Below are 20469 nucleotides of genomic sequence, written 5' to 3'. Positions count from 1 at the left end.
AACTCCTGTTTGAGGAGATGGGGTCCCCTACATGCAGCCCCGAGGCAAACAGGGAGGGGGATGGTGGGTGGGGAGGAGGACCCAACACACTGCCTGGGTCATGGGTTGGGATGGAGGACGGGGGGCGTCAGGAGAGGAGAGGACGTCCCCGCCGGTGGAGATGGACCAGGGGAGCATCGGGTGAGTCTCCTGTTTTTTCTTTGGTTTTTGAGGGTTTTATTTGTTGTTAATATTTAAATGAATAGTTCTGTTTCTTTTTTTAGTCTAAATGTTAGGGGGTTAAGGAATAATGTTAAAAGGAGGGCGGTTTTTTGTTATTTAGAGGGTGTGGGGTTTGATTTCTGTTTTTTACAGGAGGTTCACCTGAGGGATGGTGGGGATGTGTGTAGATTTAGGAGGGAGTGGGATAAGGGGGAATCTTTTGGGGCCATAGGAGGGGTGCACTCAACAGGAGTAGGGATTTTGTGTGGGAACAGAGAGGTTAAGGTAGAGAGCACTTTTGTTATAATGCAGGGTAGAGTATTGGGGATAGATGTTAAGTATAGAGAAGCTAGATATAGGTTAATTGGGGTGTATGGGCCACAGGTGGCGGCAGACAGGAGGGAGATGGTGGACTGTCTGGCGCCTCTGTGTGTTACAAACAGGCACTTGGTGATAGGAGGGGATTTTAATATAGATTTAGAGGTAGGTGGTGATAGTAGTGCAGGAGCCATCACCGGGCTAATGGCTTGCCATGGTCTGGTTGATGGTGGCCTGCACACTACTCCGGCAATGGTCGGTCCTACATGGCGCAACTCCAGGGGGGTTGTGCGGAGGCTCGACTACATTTTTGTATCCAGGTTTTTGGGTCAGTTGTCTGGGCGGCTGGTGCCCGTTTTCTTCACGGATCACGACGGGGTGTTCCTGCAGGTGGGGTCGCCAGTCTGCCTCTTCGGTAGGGGGTACTGGAAGTTAGATCGGGATATACTGGAGGAGCAGGCTTTTGTTGACACATTTTTTTGTTTCTTTCGGAGGCTTGACGGCCTCCGGTCCATGTGCGAGGGGGTGTTAGAGTGGTGGGATTTAGTTAAGGTGAGGATTAGGGCTTTTATAATAGGATATTGTAGAAGGAAAAAAAGGGAGGAAAGGAGGGAGGTGGATCGTATCCAAAGGTTAATTGAACTCGAGTACGAGGCAGGCAACCTCGGCGGGTCGATTGACTGGGAGAGATTCGCAACCCTAAAGGCGCAGCTCAGGGAGCTGCAGGAGCAGAAGGCTCGAGCTTTCCTGGAGCGTGCGCATAGTGGCTTTCTAGAACATAATGAGACTTGTTCCGCTATGTTCTTTAAGTCGGTTAGGGCCAGGCAGAGTAGGAAGGTAATGCATGGAGTTAGGGAAGAAAATGGTAGTATAGTAAGTAAACCAGAGGAAATGGTCAGGGTGACAACTGATCATTTCCAAGGTTTATTTAAGGAAAGGGAAATAGATGTAGAGCAGGGAAACGTGTTTTTAGAACACTTGTCCCGGCGGCTGCCAGAGGACATTAGAGACGTGATGGAGGCCCAGATCTCACTAGAAGAGGTTGAGAGCGCTCTTAGGAGGATGGGAAAAGGGAAGGTGCCTGGGATGGATGGGCTGCCGGCTGAGTTTTACCTCAAGTTTTGGGGTATACTTGGTCCAGTGGTCCTCGAAGTCTTGAAGGCCATCCTTGAGACGGGGGTCCCAGGGGGATCAATGGCTGTTGGTGTGCTGTCACTTCTTTATAAGAAGGGGGAAGCAACTGACCTTGGCAACTGGCGGCCGTTGACCATGCTGTGTGTAGACTACAAGATTCTTGCAAAGGTTTTAGCAGACCAGTTGCGCACAGCCCTTCCCTACGTCGTCCATGAGGATCAGACGTGCGGGGTAGAGGGCCGCTCAATAAGATGGAACCTACAGTTGATCAGGGACTCCATCGCCTGGGTTGAAGATAGAGGGCTGCCTTTAATGGTAGCAGCGCTAGATCAGGCGAAAGCGTTTGATCGCGTGAATAGATCTTTTCTATTCAGGGTGTTAGGTAGATTAGGATTTGGGGAGAAGTTTATAGGATGGATCCGTACATTATATGTCGGAGCGGGGTGTCGAGTTAGTGTAAATAGTCACTTAGGTGACGTTTTTGACCTCTCGTCTGGGGTCAGGCAGGGATGCCCACTCTCGGCCCTCCTCTTCGTACTGTACATGGAGCCTCTGGGGCTGCCATTAGGGCAGACACAGGGGTGGAGGGCTTGTTGATCCCTGGGAGCGGTGGGCTGCGTGTTAAGATGACGCAGTACGCCGACGACACTTCCTTGCTGTTATGTAAGGACTTGTGCCTGACAAGGTCCCTTGCCATCATTGGGGATTTCACCCAAGCGTCGGGGGCAGTTCTGAACCATGCAAAGTCTTCCGTCAAGTTTTTCGGAAGATGGCGCGGTAGAACGGATGTGCCTGGGGGGTTCTCTCTGCGAAGGGGCCCTGAGGATTCTCGGGGTTCATTTTGAGACCTCCGGCTCAGCGACGCTAAACTGGAACATGCGTATCGCAGTGGTACAGAGGAAGCTAGCAATGTGGAAGGCTAGGTATTTGTCTTTTATGGGCAAAGTACTGGTCCTAAAGGTGGATGTGTTGCCGTCTCTTTTGTATTTGGCATACATTACCCATTGCCGGCTTGTCTGAGGAGGCCTCTAGTGAGGCTTGTGTTTCAGTTTATGTGGAGTGGCAGGTGCGAGTGGGTCGCCAGGGCACGCATGATCTGTCCCATCGGGGAGGGAGGTAGGGGGGTACCACATTTCCCCCTCAAGCTGGACTCAATTTTTGTTTGTTTCTTGTAGGCGGAGCTTGCTCAGCCAGTGATACACCCGTCCGGTTACCTCCTGCGGGTGTTCTTCTCGTACCAGGCGAGAAGCGTAATGGTGTGGTCTAACGCGGGTCCTCGGGCGGAACAGCTGCCGTGGCACTTTGGCCATGCGGCAAAGTGGCTGCGTGCGCACCCCGAGGTTGAAGTTGCCCGAGTAGGTTTAGATCACAGGCACCTGTACGAAGAGGTCAGGCAGGCAGGGAGTCCTGTGCCTGTAGCGGGCATCTCGTCAGTGGTCTGGGAGGGAGTGCAGGTGCGGGGCCTGGAAAACAGGCTCAAGGACCTGAATTGGTTGGGCCTCCATAAGTGCTTGCCGGTATTTTCCATCTTGTACCGGTATAGTGTGGTGCGATCCCCACCTGTCCAAGATCTGCTTGTGGCAGGGAGGAGACTGTGCGCCATGCCTTCTGGGACTGTGCCTGTGCCGGACTAGTATGGGCTAGGGCACGGGTGATGCTAGGTGTGGTTAGGAGGATTTTGTTTTGACATGGGCTAGGCTAGAGAGAGGCGTAGGGAGAGCAAAGGGAACGGATAGGGACAGGTTTCTGCTCTGGCTTCTCATGAGTCTCTTTAAAAAGGGACTGTGGGAAGCGAGGCAGAATTTAGTCAAGACAGGGAGAGATTGGGGGGTGGAAGGGATAGTGAGAAGGGTGGAAGGTGATTTGAGGGGGAGGATGAAGAGGGAGGAGAGGAAGTGGGGGAAGCATGCGGCACGGGAGAGGTGGAAAGGGGGTTTAGGGCTGGGAGTGTTAGAGTGAGTTTGGTAAGGGGATAGATTAGGGAATGGGAGATAGGGAAAAGGTTAGGTGTTGGTTAGGTATGACGGGGAGGGACGATGCTCCCCTGAGGTTTGTTTTTGTAAATAGAGTTAATTAAGAATGAATGAGAATTATGATTTTGTAATAGCATGAATGGTATTGATTGTAATAAATTATTTTAACCACCTTTTTGGTTTCTTCCTGTCTTTTAGCTTTGGTGTGGGTTTTTCTTTTGTTTGGCTCTTCTTGGGCAGATGTAGTGGGTCTCATGGTGGGTGTCTTTTAGGTCCCAGTTGTTGTTTCAAGTCAACTTCCAGTGGACACCCCATAGTGCCTTTCAAAACCCCACCTGTTTAGTTTTGGTTGTTGTCAATTACTCTTTGTTCCCTCTTCTATGTAAGGGACATTTGGTTTTCCTGTTGGGGAAGGTAACAACAAACAATTGAGTAGAACAAGCTTCTATTTTGGGTTGGATGTTGTATCCAATTCTTAATATTTTAATCATTGTCTTTTCCTTAGAATGTTCATTAGTCTTTCAGTTGTTTCTCATGCTTTTTTATCCTTATGTTTGTTTCGTATTAAATATGTTTATTTTGATTTGCTTTTTCCTGTGAAGCCATTGTGTTGTATCCATGTCTGAAATGTGCTGTATAAATAAAGATTGCTTGGATTTGAACATATTGTAAAACAAATGAACACATTTACTGACTCCTCGAACCAATATGTGCAAAAGCAACCCAATATTTTGATCCATCTTATTATGAAAAACAGTATCTTCCACTATGTCAAAATAGTGCATGTTATGTATGTTTAGTATCACCTTTCAACCAACCCAGTGCATTTGTTCAAAATGAAACATTTTGAAATCAACAATATGTCAAAGGATTCAACTCCTGAGAAGTGAAACAAACAAATGGATCAAACAGATCAATTCCACTTTCCCAGCCTGCAGAAGGTGTGGTGGAGTGGTAAACACCACCCCCGGCTCTACCAGGGGCTTGAGGTGGTCTCCCACAGCTCTGCTTATGTCATGTTCTGTGGCCTTGCTGTTCCATTTCTTGACTGCCCCTGCAACACAGAAACACATTTAGTCATATTATATAAAACACTAAAAAGTAATGGATATGGAGCATCTATGGCCTCAGTTACACCTGGCACCTAAATGTGACTTGTGTCATCTGATCACTCCAAGCTGCATTAGGTTCAGATCTACCAGGATGGGCCTTTGACAGTCTGGATGCAGTCAGGCCACTGAATATAAATATTCAATATAAAGAGATGGGTGAATGAGTGAGGAAAAGTACATTTGACACAAATGACCTTCATAATATCAAAGAACAAATGTGTGTCTGAGGGGAAAGTAACTTTCATACCGCCAAAAGAAGTGAGAAATTACACCCATGTCAGTGGACAATTTGCACTAATGTACATAAACATCGATGATGGAACATATTCCCGTTTGCTTACATGATGAACCACTAATGGGACATAAATATTTACCATCTAAACCACATGTGACCTCACCTCTCTGGCTGTAGAAGTGTTCTTCCTATCCAGTGCCTCAACAGTTCTCTGACTGAGCTCCACCCTTACTGGGTCTTCAGAGGAGAGGAAGGCTGAGGAGGGATGGAAGGATGAATGGATCAGTCAGCGAATAAAATGTTGAGCTGCTGTCTGTCAAAATCACTGTTTTAGTAGTTCATTAAAGTAAATAAGGCTTTATGACTGCTGAATACCAACTATCAATCACTTAGATCATGTAATTTCAGGTAGATATATCCTTGGGACGTCTCTAGTTGGTTGAAATTGACATTTCAAATGGTTAAGGTAGGGGTTGTTAGGGTTTAGCACTGACCATCATGCATTCTTCTGTCTCTTTCACATAGCAGGTGTAAAATAAACAGACAAGACAAGTCGGCAAGCAATGGATTATGGTCATTGTAGTTAATTATGTTTTCTACGCTAAACTAAGAAGAATATTGACCTGTTGGAAACTACAACTCCCTACTCCATCACACAGTTTAGTCTGGATCTGATTTATCTCTAGAGAAACTACAACTCCCTACTCGATCACACAGTTCAGGCTGTGTCTGATTTATCTCTAGAGAAACTACAACTCTACTCCATCACAGTTCAGGCTGGGTTTGATTTATCTCTAGACTCGCTCTAGACACACCCATTAGGCAGACAGGCCAAAGGCTCTTGCTTACCCCAATTCGGGGAACCGTTGATCTACTTCAGAGGAACTGTGTCTACTGTGATTTCCTGTTGTTTTGACACCTCACTGGAAGACTAGAATAACTAGCTGTTGCTACAGAACGAGACAACCAATTCACAGTTAGTCTGTGTCTCGTTCTCCACACACGGACACATACCAAGATCACGTGTTTTCTATATGCACAAGATAGTTTGACTATATAAGGCTTCTGAACTCCTTGTGTCATCGAGCTCTCAGCCGTCCACCTCAGAGTGTAGGACTGACCAGCTACATTATTGCAATTGCTATCAAATTAAGGTTGATCGTTTGAAGAAATGTCAAAGTCTCTTCTTATTGGTTAGAATTTCCACCACAATGTGCAGTAAGGCTTTTTCAATACCAACAATGTTAGACCAGACTCATAGTACAGAATGAATGACTGACTGCCAGATTCAACGTCAGTTCACCGTCTCACCTCACACTGTATTGGAGCAGCAGCAGCTGACTGCCCGGTTCAACGTCAGTTCACCGTCTCACCTCATACTGTTTTGGAGCAGCAGCAGCTGACTGCCCGGTTCAACGTCAGTTCACCGTCTCACCTCATACTGTATTGGAGCAGCAGCAGCTGACATGACCGTTGATGCTTATCAGCATGTTTTGAATCTGAGAGTAAATAGAGCCGAATACACTCTCAAAATGAAGGGTTCAACTGGAGATGTTCTCAAATCCCCTAAGAACCGTAGGATTCTTGGTCAATGAAACTTATTCGCAATTACAACTGAAAATGATGGTGACAAGTTTGGATGTGACAACAGTTAAAAAGGTTAAGTTGGGTTGATGTTTGGCTCTGAATATGTCTCGAAATAATTTATTATAATAATATAACATACTAATAATGAATAACGAAGACAATGGTGGTTTTCTGTGAATATCTTCCATAATGTTACTATAGTTAATTACCGTAAATATTAGAAAGCCGGGTTTGACCGTCGGCGTTGTATGAGCTACAGTACAGTACCGTTATCTAGCTAGATAACGTTATGTTCTAACTACGCACAACTAGGTGTGGATTATTTCCTTCAACTATATTCTTTCCCATATATTGTATATCGTTTCCATGAATCGTTTACACTCATTAATGTAAGTTTCCAGTCTTGAGCAGTTCTCACTTTTGTGATAATGAACTTGCTTACTAACTAGCTAACTAACTGAGGACGGTGACTTGTCCAGACGAGATGTTACAACGAACTGAATCGTCAATGGAGGTCTCCCTCTTTATATAGCCTGTAACAGAATGCAATACTATTAACTCACAAGGGGGCATAATGTTACATGGACAATACTATCCCATTTTGGAAACGTTATATGTACAATAACATCCCATTTGGAAACGTTACATGGCCAATACTATCCCTTTTTGGAATCGTTACATTTACACTGTCCCATTTTGGAAACGTTACATTTACGCCCCCCTTCTGGAGGGAAATTAATATCTTAGATGGAAGCTGTAGATGGGATTCAAATGCATAATGGTATTAATACAGTGTCTAGACATCCTCTATTGTATAAATGCCCTTCAGAATCCAAACACAGTATTGCCACCCAGCAAAATGTTGCATATAATCTTTCAAGTCAGCCTGATCAAATTCGGAACCAATTTTTACAAAGATATCTTGAAATGTGATATTAGGCCTGTATGGCAGTACTGTTACTTTATGGCAGTACTGTTACTGTATGGCAGAAATCTATTAGCATACAAATGTGTGCAAATGATCTTTTCAGATCTTCTCAGAAATGAATCAAGTCCATGGAATGGATAAAGACAAAAAAATCATTCAAGGACTATCAGAGGTAGAGAGGCGAGGCAGGGTTGAGGACATCATCATGCTATTTTGACATTTACATTTACATTTAAGTCATTTAGCAGACGCTCTTATCCAGAGCGACTTACAAATTGGTGAATTCACCTTCTGACATCCAGTGGAACAGCCACACAGTACCTGAAGGACAATACAGAAGAGGTATTTGCTCTTATTCCTTCCCTTTCTCAAATGTATTTTGTAGAAAAATTAGCAAGATCATTGCTCTACTTTACTTGGACTGGAGACCACAGCAGTGATTCTGCTCTTGCCCTACCTCTGTACCTTGGGGTGGCAGGGTAGCCTCGTGGTTTGAGCGTTGGACTAGTAACTTCCTAACATAACTAAGTGAATACAATAAAGCTGAAAAATCTGTATTTAGCATCGTCTACAATATTGTTAGTTTACCTATGATTCATTTTTAATGTATGTTGTTTTTATTGTACATCATTATTTTATTTTAATTTTAAATGTCATGAAAAGCACTATATAAAGTGGCATGTCTGCAGAAGTGTTGCAATTTTGTAATGTGTTTTGTTTGGTACATTTTTTTGGAAATATTAATTCACATTTGTGGTGCCACTAAATAAACAATGAATTATTTAAATCAATATTGTCAATATTGTTATTATTTTTAAAATAGGGAGTTAAAAAAAGGAACCCCAAAAGGTTCTTCGAGGAACAATGACAAGGGGTTCTTTGAAGAACTTATAGAGGTTCCGACAAATGGTTCTTCAAATAACTTTTAGTGGTTCCCCACCATTTCAATTTGAATAACCCCTACAGGATACTCCTGGAACCTACACTTTTTAGAGTGTATATTGATAAAAGTCACCTTGTCCGAGAGACATTTACTTAGTTATACACAGCCCAATTTGGGATGACTATTTTGGGGTGAAATAGCGACCACAACAGACAGACCTGATATCGCCCATAATTCGACGTCCTTGGACGTCACGTGCTGACTGGGTATGACCAAAGTCATTCTATTTAGCTACACTTTGTAGTACATTTTTACACTATAATAAATGTTTCTGATGCAACGTAGCCCGTTTTCAAAGGGAGTCGTTGGTTTTTATGGGCAGTCGCTTTTTAGCTTTTTGTCTGAATGTATTTTCTCAACTGCGATACCAACTCCATTCAGCAGATAAACCAGGTAAACCCAGGCCCTGCATGTCCCCAGGCACCCTCATTTGTTGACTTCTGTGATCGAAAAAGCCTTGGTTTCATGCATGTCAACATCAGAAGCCTCCTCCCTAAGTTTGTTTTACTCACTGCTTTAGCACACTCTGCTAACCCTGATGTCTTTGCCGTGTCTGAATCCTGGCTCAGGAAGGCCACCAAAAATCTGAGATTTCCATACCCAACTATAACATTTTCCGTCAAGATAGAACTGCCAAAGAGGGAGGAGTTGCAGTCTACTGCAGAGATAGCCTGCAAAGTAATGCCATACTTTCCAGGTCCATACCCAAACAGTTCGAACTACTAATCCTAAAAATTACTCTCTCCAGAAATAAGTCTCTCACTGTTGCCGTCTGCTACCGACCCCCCTCAGCTCCCAGCTGTGCCCTTGACACCATTTGTGAATTGATCGCCCCCCATCTAGCTTCAGAGTTTGTTCTGTTAGGTGACCTAAACTGGGATATGCTTAATACCCCGGCAGTCCTACAATCTAAGCTAGATGCCCTCAATCTCACACAAATCATCAAGGAACCCACCAGATACAACCCTAAGTCTGTAAACAAGGGCACCCTCATAGACGTCATCCTGACCAACTGGCCCTCCAAATACACCTCCGCCGTCTTCAACCAGGATCTCAGTGATCACTGCCACATTGACTGTATCCGCTACGGAGCCGCAGTCAAACAACCACCCCTCATCACTGTCAAACGCTCCCTAAAACACTTCTGTGAGCAGGCCTTTTTAATCGACCTGGCCCGGGTATCCTGGAAGGACATCCTGTCAGTTGAGGATGCTTGGTCAATTTTTTAAAGTAACTTCCTCACCATTTTAGATAAGCATGCTCCGTTCAAAAAATGCAGAACTAAGAACAGATATAGCCCTTGGTTCACTCCAGACCTGACTGCCCTCGACCAGCACAAAAACATCCTGTGGCGGACTGCAATAGCATCGAATAGTCCCCGCGATATGCAACTGTTCAGGGAAGTCAGGATCCAATACTCACAGTCAGTCAGGAAAGCTAAGGCCAGCTTCTTCAGGCAGAAATTTGCATCCTGTAGCTCCAACTCCAAAAAGTTCTGGGACACTATGAAGTCCATGGAGAACAAGAGCACCTCCTCCCAGCTGCCCACTGCACTGAGGCTAGGTAACTCGGTCACCACCGATAAATCCATGATTATCGAAAACTTCCACAAGCGTTTCTCAACGGCTGGCCGTGCCTTCCGCCTGGCTACTCCAACCTCGGCCAACAGCTCCCCCCCCCCGCAGCTACTCGCCCAAGCCTCTCCAGGTTCTCCATTACCCAAATTCAGATAGCAGATGTTCTGAAAGAGCTGCAAAACCTGGACCTGTACAAATCAGCTGGGCTTGACAATCTGGACCCTCTATTTCTGAAACTATCCGCCGCCATTGTCGCAACCCCTATTACCAGCCTGTTCAACCTCCTTTCATATCGTCCGAGATCCCCAAGGATTGGAAAGCTGCCGCAGTCATCCCCCTCTTCAAAGGGGGAGATATCCTGAACCCAAACTGTTGCAGACCTATATCCATCCTTCCCTGCCTATCTAAGGTCTTCGAAAGCCAAGTCAACAAACAGGTCACTGACCATCTCGAATCACACCGTTACCTTCTCCGCTGTGCAATCTGGTTTCTGAGCCGGTCACGGGTGCACCTCAGCCACGCTCAAGGTACTAAACGATATCATAACGGCCATCGATAAAAGACAGTACTGTGCAGCCGTCTTCATCGACCTTGCCAAGGCTTTCGACTCTGTCAATCACCATATTCTTATCGGCAGACTCAGTAGCCTCGGTTTCTCTGATGACTGCCTTGCCTGGTTCACCAACTACTTTGCAGACAGAGTTCAGTGTGTCAAATCAGAGGGCATGCTGTCCGGTCCTCTGGCAGTCTCTATGGGGGTGCCACAGGGTTCAATTCTCGGGCCGACTCTTTTCTCTGTATATATCAATGATGTTGCTCTTGCTGCGGGCGATTCCCTGATCCACCTCTACGCAGACGACACCATTTTATATATTTCCGGCCTGTCCTTGGACACTGTGCTATCTAACCTCCAAACGAGCTTCAATGCCATACAACACTCCTTCCGTGGCCTCCAACTGCTCTTAAACGCTAGTAAAACCAAATGCATGCTTTTCAACCGTTCGCTGCCTGCACCCGCACGCCTGACTAGTATCACCACTCTGGATGGTTCCGACCTTGAATATGTGGACATCTATAAGTACCTATGTGTCTGGCTCGACTGTAAACTCTCCTTCCAGACTCATATCAAACATCTCCAATCGAAAATCAAATCTATAGTCGGCTTTCTATTCCGCAAAACAAAGCCTCCTTCACTCATGCCGCCAAACTTACCCTAGTAAAACTGACTATCCTACCGATCCTCGACTTTGGCAATGTCATCTACAAAACTGCTTCCAACACTCTACTCAGCAAACTGGATGCAGTTTATCACAGTGCCATCCGTTTTGTCACTAAAGCAACTTATACCACCCACCACTGCGACCTGTATGCTCTAGTTGGCTGGCCCTCGCTACATATTCGTCGCCAGACCCACTGGCTCCAGGTCATCTACAAGTCCATGCTAGGTAAAGCTCTGCCTTATCTCAGTTCACTGGTCACGATGGCAACACCCACCCGTAGCACACGCTCCAGCAGGTGTATCTCACTGCTCATCCCTAAAGCCAACACCTCATTTGGCCGCCTTTCGTTCCAGTTCTCTCTGCCTGTGACTGGAATGAATTGCAAAAATCGCTGAAGTTGGAGACTTTTATCTCCCTCACCAACTTCAAACATCTGCTATCTGAGCAGCTAATCAATTGCTGCAGCTGTACATAGTCTATCGGTAAATAGCCCACCCATTTTTACCTTCCTCATCCCCATACTGTTTTTATTTATTCACTTTTCTGCTCTTTTGCACACCAATATCTCTACCTGTACATGACCATCTGATCATTTATCACTCCAGTGTTAATCTGCAAAATTGTAATTATTCGCATACCTCCTCATGCCTTTTGCACACAATGTATATAGACTCCCTTTTTTTCTACTGTGTTATTGACTTGTTAATTGTTTACTCCATGTGTAACTCTGTGTTGTCTGTTTACACTGCTATGCTTTATCTTGGCCAGGTCGCAGTTGCAAATGAGAACTTGTTCTCAACTAGCCTACCTGGTTAAATAAAGGTAAAATAAAAACATTCAAAAATAAAATAAAAAAAAGATGGCGATGTGCGTCCTTCAGGTGATTCTGCCACTGTGACGTATAATCTAGTGTACGGGACGCTTCTTCAACATCAACAGCTTGTCAGCCACCTTGGTACCTTGCGAGGCAAAACATTGACGTTTTTGTTGGACTGTGTCGGTGTATCGCCACTGTGTAAACAACACAATCATATCGTATCTACTTTTCATTTCATATTTCAGTTGTTGTTAGTCAACTACCTTAGTTGGCTTGATAAATTAACCTATCACTACGCTAATGCTAGCTAGCTTTTATCCCCGACCATGAGTTCACAAAACTTCTCTCCTGTTAAAGAAGAGGCGGTCTGCTGGACGGAGAAAGAAGCTCTGGGGCTGAACATTGTCGTGAAAGAGGAGAAGGAAGAGGAGGATGTCACAGTAAAACAAGAGGTAGAGGTTGAGGCTGTTACCGTGAAAGAAGAAGAGAAAGACGTTGCAGTGAAAGAAGAGGAAGACGCGTTCAGAGTGAAAGAGGAGGAGGATGTTACAGTAAAAGAAGAGGAAGAGAAAGAGGAGGATGCATGTTTTTGGAGTGAAAGAGGAGGAAGGGGGAGATGACTGTCACATCGAGGAGGAGGAAACTGGATATGTGGGCCCGGTTTCCCAAACGCATATTAAGGCATCCAATGGTTCTAACGGTGAACTTATCCGAAAGATGATTTTGGGAAACAGAGGCACAAACTCTGCAGTTGTTGAACTGATGTTTGGTGTTAAAGGGGAAATCTGCAATTACTACATCCATATTTTGACTCTTAAATTATTTATTTACAGCCATTGATTCTTGAAGAATATAACACATACCTCGTGAGCTTAGTTCAACTGTTGTACCCCATCAAATCCCCAAATAAGCTTTTTTACTCCAATGTTGAGAAACAATGTAAATCAGCACTGTATCGCCTCAAGAGGTTTTTATTTATTTATTTGACCTTTTATTTATACTGTTTTTGTCTCATTGAGATAACATCTATTTTCCAAGAGAGACCTGGTCCAATAGCAATGTTGACAAAAACAAACACTGTATCCTATATCCTAAAAACAGGGCGAAACAATGTAAACCAACACTGTATAGCCTCAACATGGTTAAATCTATAATGCTGATATCATGGACTGTCAGTCCTTGCATCCATAGGTCTGCCTATGAATTTGAGACCAGTTACATTTCTCCTGCCCCATCCATCATCTTATTACCAAAACAGTGGTGGAATTACAGCTTTGTTATTGTTTCAATTGCAGATTGATTGCTTGTTGTGTGGCTTTTTTAAAGGGACAACCTAGGATTTAAACAGAAACATAATGGCTGCCCAGAGACTTGGTTTGGTAAACAGCTGAGGGATGGGGGCTGGATAAATGTAACCACTCTCACATTCATAGAGAAAGCTATTGTATCAACCTTAACACAAAACCTAGGGACCTCGTCAAGAAGTTCAGACATCTTGGCGTAACAGTTGGTGTTGGCTTGACAGTCAGTCGACCCAGGTTTGATTTCAGCTCAGGGCTCCCCCTGAATTCACTACACTATGAATACAAGGACTGGACATCCATGATGTCATAATGATAGTTTAACCAGGTTTCTAGGATATATAGTATATTCTAGTATGATCAGTGTAGATTTCCTGTGGGTGTCAAATTATTAGAGCTGTTGACAAGTCATTGTATAATATTCAGCCAATTTATTTTCATGCCATTACATCAATATGGCCCATCCAGAAGAGAAGTAACTTACCCTGAACCACCTCCTCCTGCTGGCCTTCATAAATTCTGACATTGCTGGTAATAGGCTACACAAGCAGTCGGCAAGCTACATTTGGAGTGCAAATATATCTGACCATTTCTACCAATCTGCTTGCCAGTTGTTATTTTCATATTCACATTTTACTGGAACAGTTTAATTTATAATAGTATCTCAAAATCATTGTCTGTGATTAAGCTACATTCTATCTAAATATAAATGAAAATTATACAATTCAAGTACTTTAAAACTATTCTCATTTGCAATTGATTTTGATTAGACTTTGTTTACTTGCTGTTAGAGGTGAAGAGACATTTGCTTTGAGAAGCTCCACAACTCATTAGTGGTGGTGCGTTAAGACAATCAGAAATACTATCAGAAATCCCCAAATGGGCACATTTATAGGCCTACATTTGTGTGCAGGCCAGGTCGATTAATCCTACTTAGATATGCGTAATCAGGTGTGCTTCCGTACTCAACATTGACAGCAGTGTTTCAAATGAAAGACAATGAATAAATTTACAAAACTGACGCATCCTGTGTCTCCTTATGTTATGCTGGGAAAACAGTTTTCATGGGCACAGAAATCCTAAATCATGTCAGAGTTTGTTAAATCCAATGGTTCTAACCGAGAGTCACCTTAACTTTATAGACAACACCCAAATGGATACTGTCATTAACACACCAGAGAACACACACAGGAGAGAAGCCTTATAGCTGTGACCAGAGATAATCTGATTAAAGATCTCTGATAAAATATGAGAAAATATGTATACGAAGAGTTGTTTTATGATATCAATTAATTAATGTCACAATGGAGAATGTTAACACTTTGTGGTAGGAGTATTTTAATAATGTCACAATGTAGAAGCCTAAACATTTGCCCCCTTATCAATTGATTTCAACATGATATGGATATTAGCCTTAGGGGGAAAATCCAGGCTCTGAAATTGAAGAGTACTATTTATGAGATTTAACAAAAAGTGACTAACAAAAAAAGAGTTGTGTTACACTTACCATGTTGGTGACCCACTTTAATCAAAATGCATTACTTCAAAATGTGGTGATCTGTTTTCTACAAATTTCCTCTAACCAGGGATGTACACATTATTCCCAGATTCCGTGTGGTTTTTGAGCTGTTAATTTTAACAGGACGTGCAACCTCATCTCCCTCCTCTCGCACAAATTGTTTTAGTATGATATTGATGAGTTATGGCAAATAAGTGTTGCGTTCCTTTGTTTAGCGACCCCTAAATTTAAATGCATCACTCCAAAATGTAGCTGACTGTCTTCTGCAGGTTGTCCTCTCATCAGTCGAGATAAATCTCCCATTTCCATGTTTTTTTTAGTTGTGTTAGTTTCAACATCACATACAACCTGATTTCCTTGCTAATCGATATCAGTAGTTTATTGGTGCTTGTGTCCATGGTAAGGACAACTTGTTTTCTGATTGTCTCAAGGTTGGCAGTCAAAAAGCTTTGTGTTTTGCGTTTAGCCAGTGAGTTGCCATGGATCTTATTTCGACTGCATGTTTTTCCATATTGGAGATGAGTTTTGTTTGGGCTCGTTCCAAGGAGATGAGAGTTATAGAAGCTAGTGAGTTTTAGGAAGATGAGAGTTCTAGAAACTATTGGGGGGAAAGTCACTGTGCATTTGCAATATGCTCAATGGGCATTCACCATCACGAATTTGTCATGCTATAAAAATCGTGCAGGAATGCGAAATTGACTGGCCCGATGAACTCGGGATGGCTGGGCAGTGATTCTGGTACCTCTCCATCGCTCGTTAGGGTTGATTTCAGAATGTCACTTTTGGTGATGGTACCTCACTGTTTAAACATATTGCAAATGGACAAGAGTCACCAGCAAGTCACCGTCCATCAGTCAATTAGATATCATTCTGACACCAAACGGATACAAACTGACACCAAACCCACTTTATGTCCATTTGTTTATGTTTTCTCACTTTTACAAAGTCACTGTGCATTTGCAATATGGTTCTATGGGCATTCACCATCATGAATTTGTCATGCTATAAAAATCGTGCAGGAATGCAAAATTGACTGGCCCGATGAACTCGGGATGGCTGGGCAGTGATTCTGGTACCTCTCCATCGCTCGTTAGGGTTGATTTCAGAATGTCCATTTGTTTATGTTTTCTCACTTTTGCAAAGTCACTGTGCATTTGCAATATGGTTCAATGGGCATTCACCATCACGAATTTGTCATGCTATATAAATAGTGCAGGAATGCAAAATTGACTGGCCCGATGAACTCGGGATGGCTGGGCAGTGATTCTGGTACCTCTCCATTGCTCGTTAGGGTTGATTTCAGAATGTCACTTTTGGCGATGGTACCTCACTGTTTAAACATATTGCAAATGGACAAGAGTCACCAGCAAGTCACCGTCCATCAGTCAATTTGATATCATTCTGACACCAAACTGATACAAACTGACACCAAACCCACTTTTCCCAACTCGTTTAGTAGCCAACTATCACATACTTCAGAGCTGGCCCAAAATTCACAACGCCTTCGGTTCAAACCATAAAAAAAACATAAAACACGTAGTTATGTTCTAGCTGCGGGTCCATTTCTTGTGTTATGTGTAGGCATAGCTGAGGCGACCCCAAATCCCAAGTTTCGGGTAAAACCCTAATTGGTGCTGAAAATCCACTTTTTTCAATTACTTGCTACGGGGTCCTTGAATGAGCTATCGGACAGAAACATTGGGTTCGGTCTCTATGGGCCGAGACGGTCACAATGCACCTAGTCTTGTGACTCTGGGACATTTCTAAATGTCGACATTTTCGTAATAGTCAAAATGAATTGAAGTCATTGCAAATGTACGAGGTTGTTTCTCTGTCCGAGAACCTTCTAGAGCGACGTAACTCACCACGCACTATCGACCTGAGGTCTAGAACAGGATTCTAAAGTTTCGGAACTCTAGGTCTGACGGTTCTTTAAAAGTTCCAACAAGGTTAACTAATGCAGGGAGTGTATGTCTCTACGCACCCCAATGGGTCCCGACTTCCAAGCTGTGTGTGTGTGTGATTTAGTTTCCCTTTGAAATTTTATGGGAAAAATGACTGATTTACAGTTCATGGGGGTTGCCTAATCACATATATGAAGTTTTGGAAAGATCTGATTTTTTTAACCCCTCGAAATAGCCCATGAGACACCAATTATGGCACTTTCGGTTGGCACAGGAAGCTATAACTCAACACACATCCTCATTGGGGTATTCTATTACAGAATCCTGAGTTTTAAGTCTTTACCATAAAAACTGACTGATTTACACAGGGTTGAATGCACTATGTCTATCAAACTGCAGGCAGGTTATGGACATACACTTTTAGGGCGATTTTAACCACTTCCGGTTGGTCCAGGAAGCTTAGAATCGACACAGGTAGACCTTATAGTGGCCTGATGGACTGGTACCGAAGACAGGTTCATAAGGCATTCATAACCCATATAGGCTCCAGGTTGAATTTAGGGGAGAGATATCATTGTATTCTATGAGATCAAAAAACCCTGTTTTACTGTTAAGGGTTATTGCCACACGATCAAACTTAGGCTTGCACGGATCGGAAGGACCTTAGGAACATTCCTGTGGTTGAATTGTCTTTCTAAACCTAACGGTTCCGCCGCTGTCACCCAAAATCAAATGACGTTGTGGTGCAGGCTTCATTTTGGGCCTGCTTTTCTAATGCTCGCTGCTCTCAGACCGAGCGAGCTACGGTCAAGCGGGATATCTCGTTGAACTCGGCACGGCCTAAGGATTATGTTTATGCCATTGCCCACTCTCTGTGTCTTTAGGCACCGCACTTTTTTACTCCATCCTTGCTGTGTGTGTGTGAGAGAGCTTTTCTTTGACATCTGCTGGGAGAAATGACTGATTTACAGTTCAGGAGGGTTACCTAGTCACACATATGAAGTTTTAAAAAGATGTGACTTTTTTAACCCTTCAAAACAGACAGTGTGACCCAATTAAAGGCACTTCCGGTTGGCACAGGAAGCTATAAGTAAACACATGTCTTGATTGACATAGACACTTACAGAATCCTGAGTTTTAAGTCTTTAAGTTGAGAATTGACTGATCTACACGGGGTTGAATGCAGGGTCATTTTCACCTTTGCTGGTGATGTACATCCAAATAACTTTTGGGTGAATTTAACCACTTCCGGTTGCTCCAGGAAGCTTAGAATCGACACAGGTAGACATCATAGTGGTCTGATGGACTGTCATAGAAGACAGGTTCATAAGGCATTCATAACCCACATAGGCTTCAGGTTGAATTTAGAGGTGAAGGCAATGTATTCCTATTGGGAGTGAAGTCAATGCAAACTGTTTGATGTAAACACCTTCTTTAAACTATGAAGGGTTAATGCCACACGGTCAAGGTTAGGCTTGCACAGATCGGGAGGACGTTAGGAACAGTCCTGTGTTTGAATTGTCCTTCTAAACCTAACGGTTCCGCCGCTGTCACCCAAAATCAAATGACGTTGTGGTGCAGGCTTCATTTTGGGCCTACTTTTCTCATGGTCGCTGCGCTCAGACCGAGCGAGCTATGTAGGCCTAGCTGAGGCGACCCCGAATCCCGAGTTTCGGCTCGATAGGTCATTTGGTGTCCGAGTAAAACCCTAATTGGTGCTGAAAATCCACTTTTTTCAATTACTTGTTACGGGGTCATTGAATGAGCTATCGGACAGAAACGTTGGGGTCCGTCTCTATGGGCCGAGCCGGTCACAATGCACCTAGTCTTGTGACTCTGGGACATTTCTAAATGTCGCCATTTTCGTAATGGTCAAAATGAATTGAAGTCATTGCAAATGTACGAGGCTGTTTCTCGGTCCGAGAACCTTCTAGAGCCAACTAACTCACCACACACTATCGACCAGAGGTCTAGAACAGGTTTCTAAAGTTTCGGAACTCTAGGTCTGACGGTTCTTTTTTAGCTCGAACAAAGCTAACTATTGGAGGCACTGTCTGTCTCTACGCACCCCAATACGTCCCTCCTTCCAAGTTGTGTATTTGTGTGATTTAGTTTTCCTTTGAATTTGAATGGGAAAAATGACTGATTTACAGTGTGACGTAGAAGTCCGTCACTGGCCGCGGGCAGCATTTGGTTCTTTAACGCACACACATATTCATCACTCCTCCCTGCGCCATTATAAGATAAGTTAACAATGTGGGTCGACACACAAATTAACTTCTGTCTTGGTGCATGCATTTCACACTTGTCAATGTTCATATTTGAGAGATACAATAATTATTATACTTATCAATGTTGTGGATGAGCGCATTGTTTGTTTGTTCTGTTCCTCTCTCTCCATCTCTGTAGCTTCCGGGTATGCTGGAAAAGGACCCGAGCTAAGGGAATTGGGTTGGCTTTATAGTGCCTGTCCCAAATGGCTCATTAATGCATATGGGCATATTGAAAGATATTGTCAGTAGTGATGTAATGTTGTAAATGTTATGTTGGGATATTGTTTAAAACAGTGTTGCAATGTATATCCTTTAGTATGTTTAGTTCATGGAAAATGTAGGTTTGTATTGTTAATTGATTAATTAATTAGGGTTAATTGTTCTGAGGGGAGGGGCTAGCCCTACAAAAGGAGCCTCTCTTTCAGTCATGGAGAGGCAGTTTGGATTGAGCTGTGGATGGGGCAGCATTGTTTTTTAAGCTGTCCCATAAGGTAGACGTTGATGGCAGTACTGTTGTTTTTTGTTCCGGAATCACTTGTAAATAAACACCTTTGCACAGAAGAACTTTTGCGGTTCCGCCATCTTTTTATTTTGATAGAGGTTAGGTTATCCAGTTTAGCCTTCTGGCCTACTCTACGTGACATACAGTTCATGGGGTTGCCTAATCACACATATGAAGTTTTGGACAGATCTGATTTTTGTAACCCTTCCAAACAGCCCTGAGACACCAATTATGGAATTTCCGGTTGGCACAGGAAGCTATAAGTCAACACATATCCTCATTGGGGTATGCTTTTACAGAATCCTGAGTTTTAAGTCTTTACGTTAAGAATTGACTGATTTACACAGGGTTCAATGCACTATGTCTATCAAATTGCAGGCAGGGTATGGATATACACTTTCAGGGTGATTTTAAGCACTTCCGGTTGGTCCAGGAAGCTTAGAATCAACACAGGTAGACCTCATACTAGCCTGATGGACTGTCATAGAAGACAGGTTCATACGGCATTCATAACCCATATAGGCTTCAGGTTGAATTTAGGGGTGCAGGCAATGTATTCCTATGGGGAGAGACGTCAATGCAAACTGTTTGATGTAAACACCTTTTAACTGTGAAGGGTTAATGCCACACGGTCAAGGTTAGGCTTGCACGGATCGTGGGGGACCTTAGGAACGTACCTGAGGTCGAATTGTGTTTCTCACCCTAACGGTTCTCTCACTGTCACCCAAAAGCAAATTACATTGTGGTGCAGGCTTCATTTTGGGCCTACTTTTCTAATGGTCGCTGCGCTTAGACCGAGCGAGCTACGGTCAAGCGGGATATCTCGTTGAACTCGGCACGGCCTTGGGATTATATTTATGCCATTGCCTGCTCTCTGTGTCTTTAAGCACCGCGCTTTGTCACGCCATCCTTGTTGTGTGTGTGT

General features: G+C 43.6%; 1 pseudogene; it reads left to right on the top strand.

Annotated features, from left to right (window-relative positions):
* The first annotated feature begins 12371 nt into the window (after positions 1 to 12371).
* The window catches only part of LOC135520235 (GTP-binding protein 2-like), a 39487-nt pseudogene continuing 31389 nt past the window's right edge, over positions 12372 to 20469 (top strand).

Source organism: Oncorhynchus masou, chromosome 4 (assembly GCF_036934945.1).
Source record: "Oncorhynchus masou masou isolate Uvic2021 chromosome 4, UVic_Omas_1.1, whole genome shotgun sequence".
Taxonomy (NCBI): Eukaryota; Metazoa; Chordata; class Actinopteri; order Salmoniformes; family Salmonidae; genus Oncorhynchus; species Oncorhynchus masou.
Note: the sequence above shows the minus strand (reverse complement) of the source record. Positions and strands in the feature narration are given on the sequence as shown.